Source organism: Panulirus ornatus, chromosome 48 (genome assembly GCF_036320965.1).
Source record: "Panulirus ornatus isolate Po-2019 chromosome 48, ASM3632096v1, whole genome shotgun sequence".
NCBI classification, from domain to species: Eukaryota; Metazoa; Arthropoda; class Malacostraca; order Decapoda; family Palinuridae; genus Panulirus; species Panulirus ornatus.
The window spans coordinates 23,966,190-23,989,194 of record NC_092271.1 but is presented as its reverse complement, the minus strand read 5'-3'; the positions used below and the strand labels follow the sequence as shown (position 1 = coordinate 23,989,194).

At 41.6% G+C, this 23,005-nt stretch overlaps 1 long non-coding RNA gene across 1 annotated transcript; it reads right to left on the bottom strand.

Moving 5' to 3' along the window:
- Positions 1 to 18,539: 18,539 nt before the first annotated feature.
- LOC139764020 (uncharacterized) lies at positions 18,540 to 20,309 on the bottom strand. The gene is made up of 3 exons (XR_011716297.1): positions 19,992 to 20,309; positions 19,471 to 19,814; positions 18,540 to 19,188 (listed from the first exon to the last, which is right to left on the bottom strand). It is a non-coding gene; the product is annotated as an uncharacterized lncRNA (long non-coding RNA).
- Between the last annotated feature and the right edge of the window lie 2,696 nt (positions 20,310 to 23,005).

Genomic DNA, 23,005 nt, shown 5'->3' with positions numbered 1-23,005 from the left:
ATTGTTAGGCAAAGCTTTTTGTATTTTCAGGTCATTTCTGATTATCATTCCAAGGTCTCTTTCTCTCTGTGCTTCCAGTAATGAGTCGTCGAAACTTTTGCGTTAGTAATTAGGATTTCCGTCATCAGGATGCATTCCTTAGCATTTGCCTTCGTTGAATTCTTGTGCCATGTGTATGACTAGTACATCGGATTGTCTCAGTGTCTTTCTCTGAGCATCATTTTCTGATTGTGTGTCATCGGCCGATTTTGGAATTCTATAGGTGGAGAGTCACGTCTCCAGAGCATTGATATAGATGACTCAAAGAGAGAAAAAAAGAGCATAGGTCATGGGACTGATCCCTGTGGTACCCCACGCGTCACGGTGAACCTTTGGTCTGACGCTTTCCCCGTTTTCTAATCTTCTATCTGGAAGCGAATTATACATTATATGCCATGATCTTCAGCTTCACCAAAACAGTTTTAAGTTTGGAACTTTACTTTATCGACAGCTTTTTGGAACTGCGAGTAAATTTTTTTTATGTATATGACGAAACAGGTATTGAATTTGTTTAAACCCAATCCTGTTTTTCTAAAATCTTGTTGTTTGGGTATTCATTGGTTAGTTTATAGTCTATAAGAAAAGAAAAGTTAAGGCTTTTGTCCCTGACTATCGTGTACAACCTTTGACCTACGACCAGAGTAAGACTTGATAGGTCGATGACTTAAGAAGCCGGAGAGAATGCCCTCGACGTGATGCCTCAGGCGGTTCTAGAGAGAGAGAGAGAGAGAGAGAGAGAGAGAGAAGAGGGAAAAGAAATAGCGAGAGAGAGAGAGAGAGAGAGAGAGAGAGAGAGAGAGAGAGAGAGAGAGAGAGAGAGAGGAAAAGAGATACACCAAAGAGAGTGAGGGAGAGGGGAGGCAGGAGATAGATACCCACGGAGCGTCGCTCTTACAACAAGAAATAAATATTTACTTTGACTTGTCTATCGTGACACAGTGAGTCCTTGACCCTCCCTCCCTCCCTCACCCCTCCTGATCCTTCCTCCCTCCTCCGCACCCGTTCTTGTACCTACCTTCCTTCCTTATGTTTCCCGCAGTGAGCGCTACGCGCTAGCCCTGCCTAAAAGCAAAATCCCGTCGTATAAACCAGACAATTCCCAGCCTTAAAGAACCAGCCATTCAATGCCATAAGTCCTAACCTCATTTCATATCGCATTAGCTCAGTTTGTGCGTCGTAATTCACGTATCTTGTATATGACGCCCTCTGGAGGGTGGGAGGGAGTGAGTGTGGCGGCAAAATGATTACTTAAAGGGCAAAGATTGATATCAAGTGGCCGTAATTACATTAGCTCACTTCCCGCCCAGCTGGAAATTGAATCACTCACCCGTTGCCTTCGGAAAATCATTACCATACATATAATTTTTCTCTGTTTGATACTTGTTATGTATTGGCTATGCCGAGATAGTAGACTGTTTTACAGATACTGAAAAAGTAATCTTAAATGTTTAAGAAACGAGTCATTACTTATTTTTAACAGAAAAGAAGCGAGGATTATTGATAATGTTCATAAATCGTTTTCGATTCATTCCTATAAGGCATCTGCGTCTGGTGGCTGGGGAGGACAGGGTGGGGGGTGACGATAAACAAAGAATTTGGCGGGAAAAGTGACACAGTCTCTGACCCCATCACCCCCAGCGTCGCCACCACTGATTGGTGACGGGGCAGGGCATGGGGCAGGGTGAGGCCTTTATCTCTCACTGATGTGTGGGTCTTGATGGAATAATCAACCAGCCAGGGAACAATTGACTCAAATCATCGACGCCATTCAGTTGATGGCATTTTTTTAATGAGATAAGTGTATTTATATGGTTAACCAGAGATTGAGACAAGTAATCTGAAAGATTTGCAGAATGGTAAAGCTTAAATATTTACCATATGTTCTAAAAATTGATAATTTCAGTGGTAGTGTGGGTGAAGGGTGCATGGCTAGGGGGTAGATGGAAGCCAGTACACAGCGTACAGTGGGGTACAGTACTTGGACAGAGGAGGGTGACCCAGAGGGCCCACACTCCGTCGAGAGAGAGAGAGAGAGAGAGAGAGAGAGAGAGAGAGAGAGAGAGAGAGAGAGAGAGAAACAATGTTATTAGTGTAAAAGGACGTACACATACAGAATAGCAGGGTTAGTTTAGGGACACGTCAAACATTAGAGTGGGGAGTGGAAATAAATCCCCTACTTTTGGGGCTACAGCATCCAGGGTAAAGCTGAACTGGTGGTGAATACAGCGGAGGCTCAGGATACAGCTAATAATACGTAGTGCATAATGTACAGAGTCCACATTGTGACTGAAAGTAATATATGAAACGTTACGTGATATTTTGGCACACAGCTTTACCTCCGTACGTGTCACAGTCATGAGCAGGGCACATGACTGTGGGGGGACAAGGACAGAACGTCCAGTGCGTTTGTACGTTAACAAAGGGGGTTTACTGGGTCTCTCTCTCTCTCTCTCTCTCTCTCTCTCTCTCTCTCTCTCTCTCTCTCTCTCTCTCTCTCTCTCTCTCTCTCTGCATTGCTATCCTTTTTCTCCCACTGCTTTTAAGACGACTGCATCTCTCTTTGTGTAGTGTTAAGACTTGTCCACCTGGCTTGTATCATGGTTCTGTATGCTCTCGCTCTCTCTCTCTCTCTCTCTCTCTCTCTCTCTCTCTCTCTCTCTCTCTCTCTCTCTCTCTCTCTCTCTCTCTCTCTCTCTCGTTCCTCTCTCCCTCTCATCACTAGCAATCTAGTTCTTCGTGAACGCAACACTACACAAGAACCCGGATGTTGTTTTGTGAAGTACAAAATCTTATTCGTATCTTTGGCTCTGCGTTCCGTTTTCTTTAATCAGATGTTCCTCCTGACGTCACAAGGGCCGCGGCAGCAGCACTGGGGAGGGCCACCTTCTGGCCAGCATTACTTACTAAGTGTTGTGTTTTCCTATATTCTGGGAGTTCTTGGCTTGTGTGTCTGTGTGTCGATGAGTGTTTGTGTGTGTACCAGCGCCCTTGTGGGTGTGTATTTGTGTGAATGTCTCTGTAGTTATTCACAACTGACGTAACAGTTCCCTGGGTCATCCCCAAACAACCCACAGAGTCCCCTGGATCATCCCCAACAGTCACCGAGTCCTCAGAGTCACCCCGTAACCTCCATGGTGCCCTAGGAACATCCTTAATAGTCATAAGTCCCCAGGATTATCCCTAAACAGTTACAGAATCCCTAAAATCACCCTCGTAACTGTCACACAGTCCCCAGTATCATCCCAGAAGTCACACAGTCCCAAGGATCACCCCTGAACAGTCAGTCACACACCCTGTCAGTAATGGGGCTGTGCTACGAGTGTCTAGGTTCACACTTTTGGCGCCAACCACTAATGTCTCCGCCATGGTCAGGCGAGCGTCCGTGAGTGATGGCGGGCGGGGCCGCGGGGAGTCAGTTGAGAACCTAAATCACATGTGTCAATTACGCTGCTCTCCTCTCCAAAGAGTTGTGACCGCAGTTTCCCCCCTTGTGGAGAACTGTTTATCTTAAAACATTCTTTCCATCTTTTCTAGGATTTTTTTTTCTTCAAGAGGATTATATACGTTGTTATTATGACTCGCTGTTTACATTTATAATCAGATGTGATGGTATTATTTTCCATTTAAGTGGTTGGGCGTTTATTGGTCGTCTCCAATAGGCTTGAAATGTTAATAGACTGAAGTATGTAACATTTCAGTGAGCGCTAAGCTCAGTAGGATTTTTGCCCAAGAGTGAACCCACCGCGCAAATTGAATTTAAACAAACATTGACTTTCTGATATTCTTCCCAAGGCATTTGAAGTCAATTATTCTCACCCAATCGACCAACAGAATTCTTCACACTCACTGCTCGCACTCCCAATTGGTTGAGTGCTCGGGGTTGAGTTTCATCTCCACCAATTAGGGAACTCTCCCATTTCCCGCCAAATTAACTCGTAATTTGGCGGGGGTGTGAGGCCAGGCAGTGTTGCCAACGCCCCTCAGAAAGTTTCTAATGTACTTCCTCATGAAGAAAAAAATCATTATTTATCAGCGTTATTCAAGTAAGGAAAAAGAAAAAAGTTCTGGTAAAACTTCACCAAATTACATTTTCCTTGCATGAATTTTTTTTATAGAAGACTTTACGAGCAAAGTAACTAAGGTGATCACTGGTATCGTAATGGAACTTGCCATTATTCATCGAGATGGCCGGAAAAAGAGGGGAGGAATTGTAACTTGATTGATTTCCGACTTTGACCCAAGTCAGGACTGTTGAAAGTTCAGTCCACGGTAATTACCAATATTGACAGTCATAAGTAGTAATGAATCATTATACGACCATTAAGCATAGTAATTAGTAGTACCCTTGAGCACGGAGGTACAACCCTTGGGTATGATGACCTAGCCTTTGACCCGACACTTCCTTAGGCTTCAGGTTAAATGTCTCGCCTTCATATCCAAGGGTCTCCTGACCTTCGTGCTCAAGGGTCGTATTCTGTGGTCAAAGGTCGTGTTGTCGTGCTCAAGGGTCGTATTGTCGTGCTCCAGCGTCCTACGCTCGTGCTCAAGGGTCAAATTGCCATGGTTAGGAGACTGGTTTAGACATGGGGTTTCATAGCAACAGAGCCACAGACTGGACAGCAGAGAAAGTATTGGGCAACAGAGGTTGGTAAACAGTGGGGAAACAGAGAGAACTATAACAGTAAGCAGCAGAGAGTAGTACGACAATCGCCAGCAGAAACTGCTGCAGTAGTGTGTAACAGACCAATGCCTCAATGGACAACAGAAAACTCCCTCGTGTTTGGACAGCAAAAACCCCTACATTAGCGGAAGCGGAACCTCTTACAACAATGGGCAACAGAACTTTTGTAGCGGTTGGGAGTAGAGAATCTGCTGCAGCAGTGGACAGCAGAGACCAACTGGTATAAGCAGCAGCGTATATACTACAAACGTCTGGAACAGATATTCCTTCAACTGTGCAGCAGAAAATACCAAGTGTCTATCGACTCGTACTCCAGTGTGCAGTAGAAACTCCTACATCACTGGGCAACAGCATATCTACACTAGGGTGGAGAAGAGATTCCTTCAAGTGCAGCAGAAATTAGCACATTAATTGTGCAGCAGAAACTAGTCTTTACAACGGACACAAAACCTTCTACAGAAGTTGGCAACAGAACGACTACGGTGCGCAGCAGAAAATCCCCTCATTACAGTGGGCACCAGACTTTCTGCAACAGTTGGCAACAGAAATTTGTACAACAATAGATGCTACAACCACCTCAAGCAGAAAGTTCCCGTCACCAGTGAGCGAGTTGATAGAAATCGATGTAGGGAATCTTCTCTCTCTCTCTCTCTCTCTCTCTCTCTCTCTCTCTCTCTCTCTCTCTCTCTCTCTCTCTCTCTCTCTCTCTCTCTCTCTCTCTCTCGTGTCGCACGGCCCTGGAGCAGAGCCAGCTTGGCGCCCACCTCAACCGTCATTTCCCACCGACATTTGTCAAGTGACCGCAAGAGCCAGAGAAAACGGGAATATTGACAGGGTAAGGGAGTTGACGGGGCGGATATTGGTATGGGGGTGAGGGAGTAGTGGATAGGGAGACTACCTCAACCCCCCCACCCCCTTCGGGCAAATTGTCTATAGTTAAAGCGGACGTGAGGTTGGTATGGGGACGTTGATGACTTGATGTGGAGGGAAGGCGTGTTGATGTGATAAGGGAGATGGGCTTGTTTGGTAGGGAAGGTGAGTCACTGTGGTAGGGGAGATATTAAGAAGTGATCACACTCGTCATAACCCCTCTTGAGAAGTGACGAAATTTCTGAAATGCCTTTCCCCTCCTCATAGTATTATTACTGAAGACTACATTGATAATGGGGGAAAAAATAAGAAAACAGGAATAGTGATTATAATACGGTTAAGGAGAATCTTGTCAGAAACTCCGTAACTTCTTAGATGGGTTTGTGTATACAACATCCCCTATAAAGTGTGTAAAAGTGTAGACAGTTTTGTATGAGTCAGACTGGTAAGGTTCTAAATATTAGGGTTAGACAACGTAGTGTTAGGTATGGTCCAGAATCCAATGCAATATTTGTCCACCTCAAAGACTTTGGTCATCAATTTAAGTGGAGCGGCATTAAGGTTATCACATACAATAACTCAATAATGGATAGAAATATTGTTGAATCGTCAATAACTCAGTAATGGATAGAAATACTGATGAATCGTCTGTCATCAAACATATCGCAGAAATTTGAAGATGTAAACATCTTCATATTCATATTACCTCAGATTCTCTCTCGTGGTCTGAGAAAAACGAGTGTAAATACAGTGGCTTCAGGAGTCTTGGGGACGCTGTCAGGTTTGATGATATGTATTCCATTGAATATTTTCTTTTCCCAGCGTTTTTGATACTAGCAGCGATTGTAATACCTCTTTGAAAATAAGAATTTTGCTAATACGGAAGTAGTAAACTAATATCGTTAGTACTAACCCATAATTTATATGCTTAATGAAAAAGTGCAATTGATATGTTCGCTGAATTCAGTGTACGCAGATGTGATGAGGAAATTTCCGTTTTCTGTCATGAGAATTCTTCTTCGAAAATTAAAGGCATAACTCGTATATTTTTTCCGATCACTTATTCTTTATTCAGACATACAAGTAACTCAGCTTCTTTTACAAGGTATGCCAGTTCAGAATCACGGAAGTTGTAGCGAAGGTAACCTTTAATCCTGTTTTATCCAAAATGAATGCGCAAAAATTGGGATCGTTTCAAATTATTGATGAAATATTACGCTTCCATCTTCTTTTTAAGGCAGAAGTTACGCCAAAGAGAAACGGATTCTTATTTTCCCCATGGGCCACATGCATGGTGAGAGTATATGTATTCCTAGAATTATTCTTAACACCTGGATAAGGTGTTAGAGATTTTTTTTTGTTGGTGAATTTTCCTTGGCGTTGATGGCCAACCATCCAACCAACTAAATTTATATTTATCAAAAATACCAACAAACACTTGTAATTTTTTGCCTCTATAAGATGTTGATGTATCGGAGGCAGTGGATAATAGATGTGATTGGTTGATTATCTGGGCTTTAGGTCTATCAACTGCCAGGGTCATTAAGGTCGTTTATCTAGTTATAACTACCAATGGTAAGAAATCTCATACTTTCTTCAGGCGTTCATAATAAGTCGAACACCATACAGGTGATCGCTACATGTACGGTCCCTGTGTAGGGATGGTCAGTATAAAGTGATCATAAATATCACGGTACTAGAGACCAGCAAGCGACACCAGGGGGTTTGACCTCATCGCGTACCAGGACGCAGTGGGTCAAGGTCAGGTCAGTAAGGCCGTCCTAGGGAATAACGGGAGGAACCGACATCACTCCCAACGCTTGCTGCAGGAGGAGTGGCGGCGGCGGTGACCCAAGCCAAGCTAACTGGCGCGTGCCTACGGAGATGTTACAGTGTGGGATGAGCTCCAACTTACAGGTGGTTAGTTTCCATGTGGGTGATGTCCTGGAGAGAGAGAGAGAGAGAGAGAGAGAGAGAGAGAGAGAGAGGTGGGGGTAAGAGTACAGCTTTGGAAAGGATGGAGGTACTTGCTTCAGGGAGATGATTTTGGGGGGGAAGACGAGGGAAGCTTAGGGAGTCTGTGCTATCCAGACGGTGAGTGGGAGGTGATGCAGGACCAGGGGGTAAGGCTGAGGTTCGGAGATGTGGGTCAAATGGTCAGCAACACTACCCCCAGACCTCCTGTATACCTCACCAAGCACCAAGTAGGGTTCAGGTTCTCTTAACTTCTCACCAACATCGTGGTTCTGTCTTCGTGTCCTGACAAAACTAGAAATATTTATCGATCTTGAATGCACAAAGTGTTTGTCGTTTATCTTGAATGTTATAGTTCAAGTTAAACAGTATATGGCCGTTCTGAATTGACGTAGGACTAAGTTTCATAACTTTTTGATGTTTCCCTCCTCATTTCAAAGTAAAATCAGACAGGACTCCGGTTATAAGAAGTTTCCTCCGTTCCGTGTAACATTTATATTATGAAGTGGAGTCCTTGCCATAGGCGACTTCAGCCACTTCCGAGCTTGAAAGTTGGATTATATTGATATTTTGTGAAAGTTATTGTCTTATTTCCTTTTCAACGGAAAGAAAACTAGAAAAGAAACTACGAATTATTAATATTCATTGTTTTAACAATACTAATTTTCTTGAAGTATATGAAAAGCAAAATTTTATGACGATTCATCCACTTTCCCATCATTGAAATGGGATCCAAAACTATGCAATTTTAAACATGTGTATTGTTTTAGTCTCCCAAGCAAATATGAAATCAAATATTCGTTTTCTTTGAACGTCTATGATTAATCTTCACAGAAAATGTATTTTTATGGGATTCTAAATTTCCTTATGTTTTTATTTGATATTTCTTACTATGCGTTCTAAAACTAAGGGTCGTGAAATTGATCTTGGAACTTATATTAGTCTTTGTCAAAATTAGCAAATTGGTTATTTTGCAAAACAGTACTATCCAATGCAGAAACTGTGAACATTTACCGTTGCCTGAATACACCATATTTCATTATTATGTATTATGTTTGATGTACCATTTACTCATAAGAGACACACAAGCCCACAACCTCATAGAGTGCTCACAAAATTCATTGATTCAAAATCCATCTCAGTGCTACTGCTGAAAATATGTATTTACACAGCTCGAGAGCTGTGGAATGCAGATTGGAAATAAATCCAGAAGACGTGATACAAATCAAGTTATTGTGGTATAAGCTTCTTATATATTTGTAATGAATTGATAGGAACAAAGAAACCTTCCGCTGGAAACTCCGAGAGAAAGATGAAAGAGAAAGATGTGTTTTGATGACAAAAAAATAGAACAACAGAAGAGCTTAGGGATGTACTGAGGAGAATATATAAGCGGAACTCCCGCCAGCCAGCATATGATAGTTATAAGAGAGTAGGGGATGTGTATAGCAGGAAAAGAAAGAAAGAACAGAGAAACATCGAAAAAAAAAGTATATAGTGTCAAGAGGGTAGAAGATAATCCGAATTTTTCTCCATGAATTCAGAATTAGATTTTCAGTTTAAGAGCAGCTAATCAGACTAAGGCATGAGACTAGGAAGAGGCCTTGGAAATTATTGAAATGCCTAGGAAGGACGTAAACATAGTATACCACATGTTCTTAAGAAGTGTGGAGGTACACTTACTTGACACTCCACTTGGAATATTGTCCAGGATGTCGCTAAAGGAAGGTTAAGTGGATGATGGCAGCTGTCAAATTTGTCTATAAGGAAGATGCTAAGTTTCCGTAACCTGTGTACCAGTCATTGTAAAACTGAGACAAAGATCTAAAAACGAAACAGACGACTTCTTGCAAAGGAGAAACTACCTAAGTGAGAGACAACATGGATGGATTCAGGGGAAAGGTGGTCTGTGATGAAGCTCCTGGATTTCAAAGAAAGTGAGCTCCGTTGTGGACAAAAGAATATGTAGGGTGAATTGTGAGTGTCTGGACTGCTAGAGAGTATTTGACTGTTTCAATGAGGATGTTGGTAAAGAAGCTGGATCCTCATGGAGGAAGAAGAGGGGGATTCCTTCGATGGACCGAAAACTAGAGTAATGAAGATGGGACACTGTGAAAGTTTTGTTACTGATATTATTTAACTGAATCAGTTGCAGGAAAATGTGAGTGTGGGAGAGGCTTTGGAGTCGACATTATACTTGACCTGTCGCCAGAGTCCCACCTTAGAAGAATGATAAAGCAAAGAAACTATTAGAATAACAATCAGGTATATAGATATAGAAATATTCAGCAAACTGCTCACATCCTGCATTAGGCTAAAACTAGAATATGCTTTTCAAGTTCGGTCACCTCTATTAAGAAAGCACAATAAAAAATTATTTCGTTTTTCCCTTGCGAAAGCACCGCCAAAATGTAAAATCTTGAGTCATATTTGGTATGAGTGTCGCAACTGTTATATTCCGTTAAAGAATATTTCCGAAATAAGACACCCGAATTTTGCTTCATTTAACTTTAGTATACCATTATCAAATCGTTTTCTGTGGAATAACTATTTCTCGGTTTTCTTTCATACATTATTAAGAGGGGATACATTATTCCGTTGGCCTGTCAATACCGTCATTCTTTTTATTTTTTCTGTTTTTCGCAGTTGCCAGTGTTGCATCTGCAGGTCGTTTGAGGAGCTATTGCAAACAACGTTCCAGAAACAGATGTCTTCGTTATTCCATTCTCACACAACTACCTGCGTTATTGTCTAACGCTGCTGTATAATTCTGAGTTCTTCGTCACAAAACATATTACCTTTAAGGTTAAGTCAAAGTTATGATTCAGCATTGGGCATATCCATAGAGCGTGCAGTGTATGCAAGGGCCAAACGTAATTTATGGAGGGATATGTTAATACATCTGGTTTTTGTTGTATAGCCAAAAACATCCTGAAGACTATTCCAATTCATACGAAATTAGTATCCACTGTAAGATTTTTGCCTTTTTATGTTTTTACAGAATATCGGTATTTTCAATAGTGGCAAAAACTGGATTATATTAAGTTTGATTCTCGTCCCCAATGTCTCTAGGTTGTTAGTTTATGTTAGATTTGGTTAGCTAAGCCTATGACAGGGTAGCTGATCTGCAAAATTATGCAATATCAAGCTGATAAGCCATCCTCATTCATTTCTGTATTATACAAAAGATGATTAACATGACAGATTGTCGTAGAAAGTAGAAAAATCCTGTAATCATCGTAATAGAATGTAGACTAATCCAGTAATCATATTGTGACAGCTTGTAGATTAATCCGGTAATCAAATTGTGATGACGTTTAGACTAGTCCAGTAATCTGCCCGTAATAGCATGTAGACTATATCAGTAAATTGCCTGTAATAGCATGGGAACTAATCCAGTAATCTGACTGTAATATCGTGTACACTAATCCAGCCATCTGACCGTGATAACTTGTGGACTAATCCAGTAACCTGGCTACAGTAACGTAGTTGGACAGAGCAATGTCTGGCAACATTCAGTCCGTTAGTTTTACATTGCATACAGCGACGGACTTTGCCCCTCTTGTAAGGCACAGTTACGATGGTTGAAAATAAGGTCCTAGGTAGCCGTACTACGCAGTATGGGTGAGTAAATGTGTTTGTGTTGATCACAGTTGTCCTTCTTTCAGTAAAATATGTCCCACTTTGAAAGATTAAAGATGACAGCTATTATAGACTCGTACAGACAGGTAAGAAATTAAACCTCTGCCTAAAAATATGATAATTTTTGGCCAGTATTGCGCCAAATTGACTAGGCTTTTAGAAGTAAGATATAATTGTACAGCATAGATACTCAGAAGATATGCATGTCAAGAAAATTAAAACTTGTAAGCTATTAGATACCAGAGCATGCCATGCTTGAAGATGCCAAACCAGCTATAGTAATTTCTATATTTATATATCACGGTTATATTTTGATATCGTCAAATGCAAAGATGTTAGACCTCTTTAACACCATATTTGAAAATGTATGAACTTTTGTTTTTAACTAAAATGAAACTTTCATCAACATTTCACATTGGTAGGAATCGAGGAACACAGGTTCATTCATTTTTATGGCTTAATGAAATCGGCTTTCACCCGCTGTCTGCATTGTTTATAAAACCAGCGGATGATTGCAGGGGATACGGGACTATGAAAATATACGTCTATCTGTTGTCAGTCCTTCCCCTGGGTCGTTATCCGTGGGGCCCAGCAGACGAAATGGCTATTTCCACATTAACATTAATGTGTGTTTCGGCTTCAAGGAGAAGTTGTGCCAGTATGAGTGCTGTTGGTTATGAATAGTTTAAGTGATCTAATGTTATGTACAGTAACTTACGAAAGCCTCTTTTAACTTTCCATAACAGTTGAGGTTTTCCTTGATTTTCAGTGTTAAAGTCGGAATATACGTGCGTTGAATCACGCCTAAGAAGAGCAAGGAAATGACTGCAGGTTGATTCTCTCGTTCACTGACTTCAGAGGATACGAGAACAAAATATTTTGCAAGATGATTTGTTTACCTCCTGAAAGATATAATGACCTCAGTGTTACAGCATGTTATAGTTTTTTTCAAGCGTAAAGAAGTGAAGATAAAAAGCATGAATAAGCTTTGGCTGAGTCACCAGTATTGTCATCATTTAAACGAGTCATGAATATGGTCACTCTTTTTCCTGGAACTGATTGTCCGGTATTACCATTGTGTGTATCACTGAAAGTGAGTTCTACGTTTGTGTTTTCCCTCTCTAGAACTTTATTGTGACGCAGTTTGTAGAACTTCATACTTTTACATTTAGTGTTTTCTATTCAAAATTTGACCCATTTAGCCCCCAGCTCTTACACCTGTGGTGATGTTTATTCACAGTGTTTATCTTAATACTTAGTATCGTGTTGTGTTGTCTTGTGTACTTCAGTGTACATTAGTGACATTATCAAAGGGATTATGGACCTTGAAGGTTATAAACATTCCTCCCCTCCTCCTTCCATGCAGATCAGCAGGTCAAAGGCTATTAGGGTTAAATCTTCTCTGTTGCTCGGCTGATCGCCTTCATTCACGGTCAGTAATGGCAGGCAGTGATTTGCAGCCTTTTTTTTTTTTTTTTTTGCTAAATTGTCGTCAGTCTTAGTGTCTTCTGATGATGGGGCTAAGTGAATTCGCTGGTGACCACAAGGGACTCTTAGTATAGATGGTTTGGTATGCGAGTGTTGTCAGGAGCTGCTCCGCGTATAGGTCTATTGCAGTTTCTTGTCTTTCTAATATATGAACGTTATTCTTTGTGTCATCGTCAGGTTGTTCTAGGGTGACATACGATAGTATGAGTCGAAAACTTTAACTGGAGTGGAGCATTTCTTCTTGTGTCGTTGCTGGGGTGATGATGAGTGAGTGAGCGAGTCTGTCTGAGTGACGGGCGACGTTGGGAGTGGAGGGCGAAGGCTACTCCGTTCCCGCCAACCTGCCCGCACCACGCCCACCTGACTCCCAGCACATTGTCTGCCCTCCCGCCCGCCAAGACCTCTCCTCACTCGCGCGCGTATGTGTGTGTGTGTGTGTGTGTGTGTGTGTGTGTGTGTGTGAGGCATCCCACGCTCTCATCCCTCCTCATGAGAGGTGGATAGCATGCCATACTATATGAAAAAGATACATATCTGGGTAACGCCCGAGATCCATGCCGTAGGACTAGTGACGCCTGGCAACTGCTCAGCGACAGCTCGCTCGCTGGACGACACGGAGGCGGCCAATGCCAGCAGCAGCAGCAAGCAGACAACAGTCTTTAGCATCGCGATGAGCGGATGGCTCGTGTTTCTGGCGCGTATCTCTGTCTCTCCCACCGGAAGCCATCGCCCGCCCAGCCAACGTGTTGGCGCGCGGGAATTGCCGACCTCACGACACAATGACCCGACCCGCTGCCTCAGCACTCATTTGAATATATATATATATATATATATATATATATATATATATATATATATATATATATATATATATGTGTGTGTGTGTGTGTGTGTGTGTGTGTGTGTGTCTCCGATGTACAGATTCAAAATATTTGAAAATTACATTACGGGTATAGATGGGACAGGCACATTGATCCTAGATTATTTTATAACAAACACGTACGTTGAGAAGGGCGCAAGTGGGGCAGTTGATTATTTTTTTCCTCTAATTCAAGAGACAGTTATATCCAGTCAGTTATATCCAGTTTATTATAAAGACTGACGGGTAGGTGCAATGAAGAGGAGGCTTGGTGCAGGAGGGGTTCGAGAGAGAGTCAGGAGGGGAATCAGGCCTGGTCGTTTTTGGCAACATTGTGAGAGGTTAGGTTAAGTTAGGTGCTGATATATCAGTTATTATATGGGTATTCAAGTATTAGGGTAATGTTATATGTAAGATGGGGAAATAACGTCCAGAAATTATGCAAATTAGGTCGTGTCTCCACACGACATTTAAGAAATGGTATACAAAAAAAAAATTGTGATAACAGGAATATATAGGAAAGACTGTCAAGGGTCGCTTGTCCCAATGCGCACGCGCGCGCTTACACACACAAGGCGCAAAGTTTTGAATGAAGTGTGGACTAGTAAAGTGCAGCGTGTTAAATGTCCGAGATAACACGGAAAAGGGCATCTATAGCCACATTGATGAAATATGTCCTTAATAAAGGTAAAGTTGATTGATGATGGAAGATAGTGAAGACAGACCAACTACGACGTCTTTTTGCCGTGGGAGTTACAGACATTACCATGAGAGGAGAAGGATCTTATAATCGACATCACATGAGGAGGAGCGTGAGGGATACAAGCAATATTCCCTCTCACTGTCACTGTGTTCTGCGTGTGAGGTGTTTAAAAAGAGATGCGTGACTCATGTTTGGCCCCGAGATGGCATACTGGGGAAGCTTCAACCAGAGGGACGAGGATAGTGGCAGAACTGAATGTGATATGAATTCAAGGGGAAAACAAAAGAGAAGAGAGAAGCGTCAGCTGTGCCCACACTGTAGGAAATGACAATAGGAATAGGTTAACATCACTTAAATAATGCATTAGTAGGAGACTACATTGATATATATATATATATATATATATATATATATATATATATATATATATATATATATATATATATATATATACACACACACACAATTATATACATAAGTTGCGAGGGAACTACAATGATGGAGCGGTCGACGTAGCCTAGTGTGGTAGCCACCTCCTCCCACTAGCATGGTGGCGGTGGGGACGCAGGTGGTCGCTCACCCCAGCCACGTAGGGCCAACCGGGCCCACTTGTGTGTGTGTGTGTGTGTGTGTTGGGGGGTGGGGACCTTGGTGCATCATCCACAGTATGTGAGGGGCTGGCTGGTGCATGACCCATACTGTGTGACGGCGTCTCCTTGCATGGCCCCACAGTGTGTGACGACGCCTCTTGCGAGAACCTCAGTGTGTGTGTGTGTGTGTGTGTGTGTGTGTGAGGGCGCCTGGTGCATGACTCTTAGAGTGCATGACCCACACAGTGTGAGGGCGCGTGGTGCATGATGTGGTCGGCGGAGCGCCCGCTTTAGGAGTTCTTATGGTACGGGGGCTCCCGGCCGCCAGGAACAAGTTTAATCTCCGTTCAAGCAAGACGGTACGACCCTTGGTCCAAGGCCGGGGTCTTCATACCCTAAGGGGGGTCGTACCGTCGTCCTCCTGGGTCGTATCGTTGTGCTCAGGGCTCGTGCAGTAGTGCTCAAGGGTCGTACTCGTGTCCTTCAAGGGTCGTACAGTCATAGTCAAGGATCGTACCGTCGTGCTAAATTGCTCGCAGTCATGCCCTTAGGAGGCTCATAACACCCTCCTCCCTCCTCCCTCCCTCGAGGGTTTCTCCTAGACCCCTGCTAGAGATAATGATAATAATAATGATAATAATAATAATAATAATAATAATAATAATAATAATAATAATGAAAAACACCCACCCAAAGGAGGACAGGGGAGGAAAAAAAAGTAGTATTACGCTGATTGGATGAAGGATTTTAAGTAATCATTTGTTTCGCTTGTTGGCTTGCCAGCCTTGTGAAGATAAGAGTATTCGCTGGTGTTCCCTCGATAGACTTTGGCTGGCCTGGTTGAGTGTGTGTGTCTGTTGCTCTGTCTGCCACCAAGCCAACAGACACCGACAACACGTATTAAAAGACCTTAGTAATTTACTGAATTAGATGTACAGTTAAAGAGAATATACGTACAGACAAAGCAAGTGTTCACATGCACCGCATAAATCGTTCAAAGATTAGTTCATCATTCTCAGTTCTGGTACCACTGGCTAGACCCATTACTATACACACACGACAAACGAATCGGTTTTTTTTTATCACAATGTCATCTTTTTTTTTTTTTACTGGCCCCCACTTCCTTCGTCATTTCCTGTATTTCTGACATCACCCCCTCCCTCCCTCCCGCCTGCATTTATTGGAACAGATGCCATTGTGGAAGACTACACCTCTCTCTCTCTCTCTCTCTCTCTCTCTCTCTCTCTCTCTCTCTCTCTCTCTCTCTCTCTCTCTCTCTCTCCTCGCTTGCAAGAGGTTACACCGCGAACGTTGGAAGTCAACGTCTGGAAAGCCTATCATCCATTGTCTGTGGACGGGAAGGAGTACAAAAGTCTCCTCTCCCCCTCCCCAGGGGAGACCACCTCCTCGTTCCAGAAGAGTCCATCATTACTCTGCTCCTGCGTGGAGCTCGGCCTTCAAGCTTGCCTGCAAGAACCCCATAAATGGGGCTGTCTGGTGTAGTACAGGGATGATAATGAAGTTGATACTTTATAGACATGTAGAATATATTCTTTTCTCCTTACCATCCGTATGTGTGTGTGTGTGTGTATGTCTCAGTTCATTGCATAAAGAAACGTAGTGTTAATCTTAATATTACTGGATGTTAGTGCCATTCCTGTGTGACGGGAAATGCACTGACATTGCAAGTCTGCAAACACCTTTACCAACAGCCATGCTGAGGCGCTGAAATAGAAAACCTGGCTGCCCGCTCTCTTCCATCATCCGGTGACTTATGAGCCGATGAACCAAAGCCTCGACGAAATTTAAAGGAAGTGTTAAAGCCCTAGCGTCTCTGAGCCAAGGAGAACAAACAAGGCTTTTTTGTACTGCGTTGTTGCTTGGGCCCTGCGCAAGGTACCTTATTTTTCATTGTGCGTGTAGTCTCTTGCGTCGCCCTGATTTTTTGAGCTTATGTCCGAATACGGTTAAGTATCATCCACGGTGGAAGCAAGAGTCTGAAAGAAAAATCCGTATGATAATATACAGTGAGGGCTATAGCAGTGGAGGGGAGGAGTGGGTTGAATTTATTACACAAGTTTGTATAATTGCCACTTGTGTGTTACGAGGAGAGAGTTTTGTACTAGGTGTTGCCGGGTGTGTGTGTGTGTGGTGCGCATGCGTACTCTAATGTAAGAACAGGTGTGAATTTGTTTCTGCATTTTTGTGTTTATACAGATGTGTGTGTGTGTGCGCGCGCGCCTATTCGCCCGCCTTATGTAACATCATCTGGCTTCGTTTTCGAAAGTAGGTTTGTATAATTACTTATTTTTACATTCATTGGGCACTATCTCTTGACTGTGTGTGCGTAATTACTATTTTTATTGTGGTACGGGAAGAGATTTTTACACTTTACCTTGCATTTTATATAATATGTTTTTACTCCTGTGTGTTTATATACACACATACATCCCAGTCTGTACCAAGTACCCATTTATCAGCTAGCCTTGAGTGGAGCATGAACACCTGGGTTGGGTGTGGGCCAACTGCCGCGTAAAGGATTCGAAGCCATGCGGGCGCGTGCTGACTCATGGTCAGTAATTCCAACCTCTGCATCACGGAGGCCTGTACGTTATATCACCTCGTCAACGAAACATGATCATTAGTTACAAGTTATAACAATCACTCCCACACCAGAACAGTAGCTAACTAGTTAAAACTGGTAAATAGTTAAAAAAAAAATCATTTTGTAACTACTTTATCACAGAATTTAAACTCTTGTTCCACTAAGTTACAGACGTGAGGTTAATGTCATTGAAAATACCAACGAAGCATTTTATGTGGTAATAATGATAAGTAGTGTGTGTGTGTGTAGCTGAAGACATAAGAGCACTTTAACAACTGAAAACATTGAAAACGGTTACACATTTTTCATAATTTGAGTAACAATGGTCACGCACTAGCTATGTTAGGCTACCAAGGTGGCTCTGCAGCGTGTCCTACTTTTCCTTTTCAGTGGCTTTGTCCCACACACACACACACACACACACACACACACTTCATATCACTATTATCACAACGGGCGTGGTTGATGGCTTCTGGGACATAACTCGTTAATCCTATAACTTACTAAAACATTTGTTATAATTGGTAAGTGTATTATAACTATGCCAGTTTTCACTGGTTAGCTAATCGTTCTGGGGATGACTTATTTTCAGTGGTTGTTATGCCTCTTGTTCGTATGACGAGATGATTTGCTTTAGTTTACATTACTAATGAAGACGGAGGGATACATCTGTAATTCTGACTGGTTCGTTATGCAGATGATACAGCTTAATGCGAAGTATAACTTTATTGAAATAGCCTACAACATGGGAATAACTGTGAAGTGAGGGAGGGTGTGTGCTAATGTGGTAAGGGTTGTTTGCGACTTTGATGTTTACCGGAACATTGTATCTACAACGGTAATTGACTGCTGGGTTATAACTAGATTTGTTTTACGGTTTTTACTGTACTGCACAGCCTGGTTGACTGTGACTGTAAGCGTGTTGGTGCATCATAACTAGTCCTTGCAACTCTGGGGTTTGCTAGTGTGTGATATCTATTAGTCTTGCCTAGTTATTCGTAAATGGTTGTTGACTAACTCAATAACAGTTATGCTTGATTGTTTTCTACTGTAGGTAGGTTGTTATGTTATAACTAAAGCAGTAACTGGTGTTATGTAACCAAGTGTGGATTGGTAGGTTAGTGTGAACAGTTTGTTATAACCAGTTATGACTGGTTTATTATATGATTGAGGGGTTCCGTCAAGGTTACAACAATGGTGAATGCTGTCAGCACTCATATTCATTCGTTGCTTATAATTCCACATGTAACCCTTTGCGTGAACATGAATTACATTTTTGAATTGTTACTTCAGAATAACGTGTCATTCTACTGACGGACTTATCAGTCAGTCCTCTTGTTCCTCTAACGCGCTGATTACATATTCGTTCACACTGTCATTTAAATGACATTTATAATCAGGAATAGTAAATATTTCTAATGTATTATGTAAAGTGTTTATTGTTACTAATACGACTAATAATCAGAATGTGCATCAGTGTGTGAAAACTATGCCGTTTACATTATCTGTGGTATACCATCAGCCTGTATGGTTGAAAATTAGCATAAGATTTTTAAGCGAAAGTCAACAATATACACATAATGGAGAGAGTTCCAAAGCGGACAACAAAGGTGGCCCAATAGCGCCCTGGGGATCGCAGGTTGAGGCTCGTCAGGTTACTTGGCCGCCTCATGAGCCAGCTCTCGCGCTGTTGCCACGTCTCTCACATTCCTCCTCGCCCGTCACGAGTCTGTCTGTCTGGCGTACGAAAAGTATTAATTATCCAATTATATGATATCGTTTTACGTTGATCACTAGTGAATCTTGATACAGTTATTTTTTGTTAATTTACTATATTTTTATCATTCCGCATGATTAGCTTATTACAATAGTGATTATTAGATATGTTTTCCGAGAGAACAGGGCATCACCAAGGAAAATCGAATATCCAACCTTCTGCATGTTAGGGAGTCCGCTACAAATACTTAAATTATTAACTTATTTGACTTATAGACACTATATATAGGGATACTCTCTTACCTGTTTTCTCATTAGGTTGCAAAATACATACTTCATATCTGGAATATTCTCTGAAGACCGCACAAACGTAGAAAAAAAGCACTGTAGTGAAGTACACCATTTGATAGTGATATTCCAAGCACAGCCCTCTTGAGGCACTATACTCATCGCCACTGTAAGTAGTCTGACCTCAGAGAAAAGGTCGGGAAAGCGTGTCACAGACCGCACTAGGCTCTCCTCTCACTTATATACCTAGTTGAGCTGAATATAAGTTGGTTGGTTTTGTATTTTGGGGGAGCAAACTTCATCGTTCATCCTGGCAAATTATGCTTGAATCATATTGTTTATACGAAGAAATCCCTGATCTGTAATGTTGAATGCATGTTCAAATCGAGTTAGATGTAATCATACATACAGTATTTTTTATACTCATTTAAGTAACCTGTTTGATTACTTTATATAAATTGGTCGTTATTGTCAAAACTATACACCAAAAGTAGCAAAAGGGTTATGCAAATTCAACGAAAAGATATGTTAAATACCTTTTTAACAATATAGATGCATTTACATATAAAGATCCACGGTTAATTGAACAGTTCGAGATCAACAGTGTACATTGATGCACGAAGAACAGAAAACCTTATGCTAAACTTTCAATTGTTCTCTCGACATGCTCTGCTGCATGGAGAGTATCTCGTTGTTATGACTTCATTAAGTGCGAAAACCAGTGTTTGTAGAGTGTTGTAACTTCAGACATGACAGTTCTAGATATTCCCACAATTGTGATAATTCGTCACGACGTTTGAGGTAACAACTGTTCGATGTCGACACGCTGTTCAATCTAATCAACGAAGCTGTCGCCTTTTACACTCCCAGGTGCTCGTCACACTTGTAATACATGGCAAGACCGGAGTGGAAGCAGGTGTTGCTTGGGTTAGTTACAAGAGTTTTGCCTAACAGCTGAGCTCGGGTACATGTTAAGACATCCATGTAAGGAAAACTCAGCGATGCAAAGCATGCAACATTGCCTATCCACAACGGATCGGTAAATGCATTACCCCAGAACAAAATGAAATGTTAATAACAGGGTCCCCATACAAATACAGTTCACTGTTAATGGAAAAGAAATTTTATATACACCTATCGTTTTGCTGTATGACTTAGTTCATGTTGTGTTAATGTGGAAGCCTCGAAATAATAGTAAAACAAGTTCTAAAGGTTGTAATACATCTCTAGAATTATGTATTTTGTGTCTTGTACAGCAATTTGTTTGTCGATCTTAAAGCAGTAAGATTTTACACTATTTCTACTCCCTTATATATATATATATATATATATATATATATATATATATATATATATATATATATATATATATATAATGCCATGATGCCATTTGGACAAATACAGGAATATTATATGATTTACCACTGTTGCCATATCTGATGCATATGAACTCTTGGAAGTTAGGGTACGAACTGTGAGTGTGTGTGTTGGGGCATGGGAAGGGCAGGGTTGGAGGGGACGGATATATACGGAGAGAGCGTCACTTGTGAGCCATGTTGTGTAGTGAAGCAAGCCCCCAACATGAATGTCAGTTATAAGGAAATTTCTCTATAATTCAAAAAAAAGGAAACCATTTCGTCAGTCCAATGCTCTTTAGCTTTGCCAGCGGTGTTTTACAAGTGACGTTTTCGATGATGGTTTGACACGACCAATGTAGGTCACTGTCATCGTGGCTGTGATTGGTTTACAGTGGTATGGAGATGTAGTTGAACGAGATAGTTTGACTGGTGATAAACGTGGGCTACACCCGGTGTGCCAGCTTTAAGGTGCAGTGTGGTCATGAGCTGGGAGGCTCGCTCACTGCCTCCCAACACCCGCAGACCCCTCCACCCCGCGTCATCCCGCCCTCCCCCACCACACCACACCACATCATCCTGCCGGGAATTTATCCATCGTCTCAATCTGGATGGAAGAACATGGTAGAAAATTAGAAACTGAATATATTTTGGCCGCTGGTGTTTGGCTTTCAACTCAAATAGCGATAAATTTCAATCATTCAGCAACGGTAAGCGTTCGTATTTCATAATAAATATGCGGGAGAGTGATGTTTGATAAGAGAGATGAAGTAGTGTGATATGCGATAGTCATGTGGGACGGGCACTGGCTTGATTATAGTCTAGCAACTGAGACCCATTAGATCCAACTACATACATATGTATGTACATCTGGGTAGTCTAAAGTTGGAAAGGCCGATGTTTTAAGTTTTTCACATACATATTAGAGTGACTTTGGAGAAGAGAATTCAAGTGTCAAGCGCTTTGCCAGTAATGTACAGGCACGTAGCCCTCGTGAAACATAAGTTACGATGGAAGAGCATTTTCAGTTGGCGTTTAGATACTATTTAGGAAAGCAACTTTGCAGTTTCAAAAGGAGCTTGAACATGTATATTTCCTAAGTATATACTACCAGTGGAACGGCTGGAGATCGGTAACCGTGTTGGAATAACATGGGATTTGTAATATTCATATGTTTCACCGCCTGCAGACGCCAAGGATCGATATAGAGTTGATACTGAACCTGTCATGGATTTTCCATGAAAGTCAACCTACGCACCTCCAGTACCCTACCTCTCATCGCGACAACTGACCGTTTTGACTTGTTAAGTAGGATACTAACAATGAATTTGTAATTGTCAGAGTTCATCGGATTCTTTGAGGTGAGAAATCACTCTGGCGAAACATTTTATATTCATGATGCTCTCTGCTTTAAGCAGTGACAGCTGTTGAACATAGGTTTAAAGTTGCTCCCAAATGCTTCCATTGTGCAAGTAACCAGATAGGTACGCTCAGCACGGGGGTACAGGACAGAAAACGAAAATAATCGAGCATTTTAGACTTTCAAACCTTTTTCCTCAATTAGTATTTCCCGTTCAAGCAAAGTTAGTTATTCTAACACGTAACATAACAGATGTCTGCTCAGTTGATAATTCCCCTTTAGTAAATTTAAGGTTGGCAGTTGTTCATTTTCCCAACGGAGCCTTTTACCAGATTGCGATATCCGATTCCTATATAATTTCCCGCCATTTCTGCAACACTTGTTCTCCACTTCCTCTGTGGACTTGAGTTACCACGTAGTGATTTATTCCTAACTGCTTTCATGAATGACAAAGTTATCAGATCATGTCATTGACGGTGCAGACCCAGCGTGAAGACATAAGAGCAGCGTGATAACGTATTGCAAGTCATGATAGGTGTACTGGTCAATTATACGACACGTCAAACATGGAATTGAAAATGGGGAACCATTTAGGTTGCGTCATACCGTTCCGAGGGGCTTATAAATCAGGGTTGAGAGGTGGTTTCCATGCCTGCCATTGCAGTTGAATAGATGATACAAACTCTGTCAATAAACATAATTTTATTTTGCTCATTTATTTAAAGGAAATATACTTGAGAATATGTGATGCTTCAAATTCTCAGATGCTTAGAGAAAATGCTATCTTGGATGGCGTATAAACTAGATAGTGTTTGTGAGATTAATTAATTGAAAA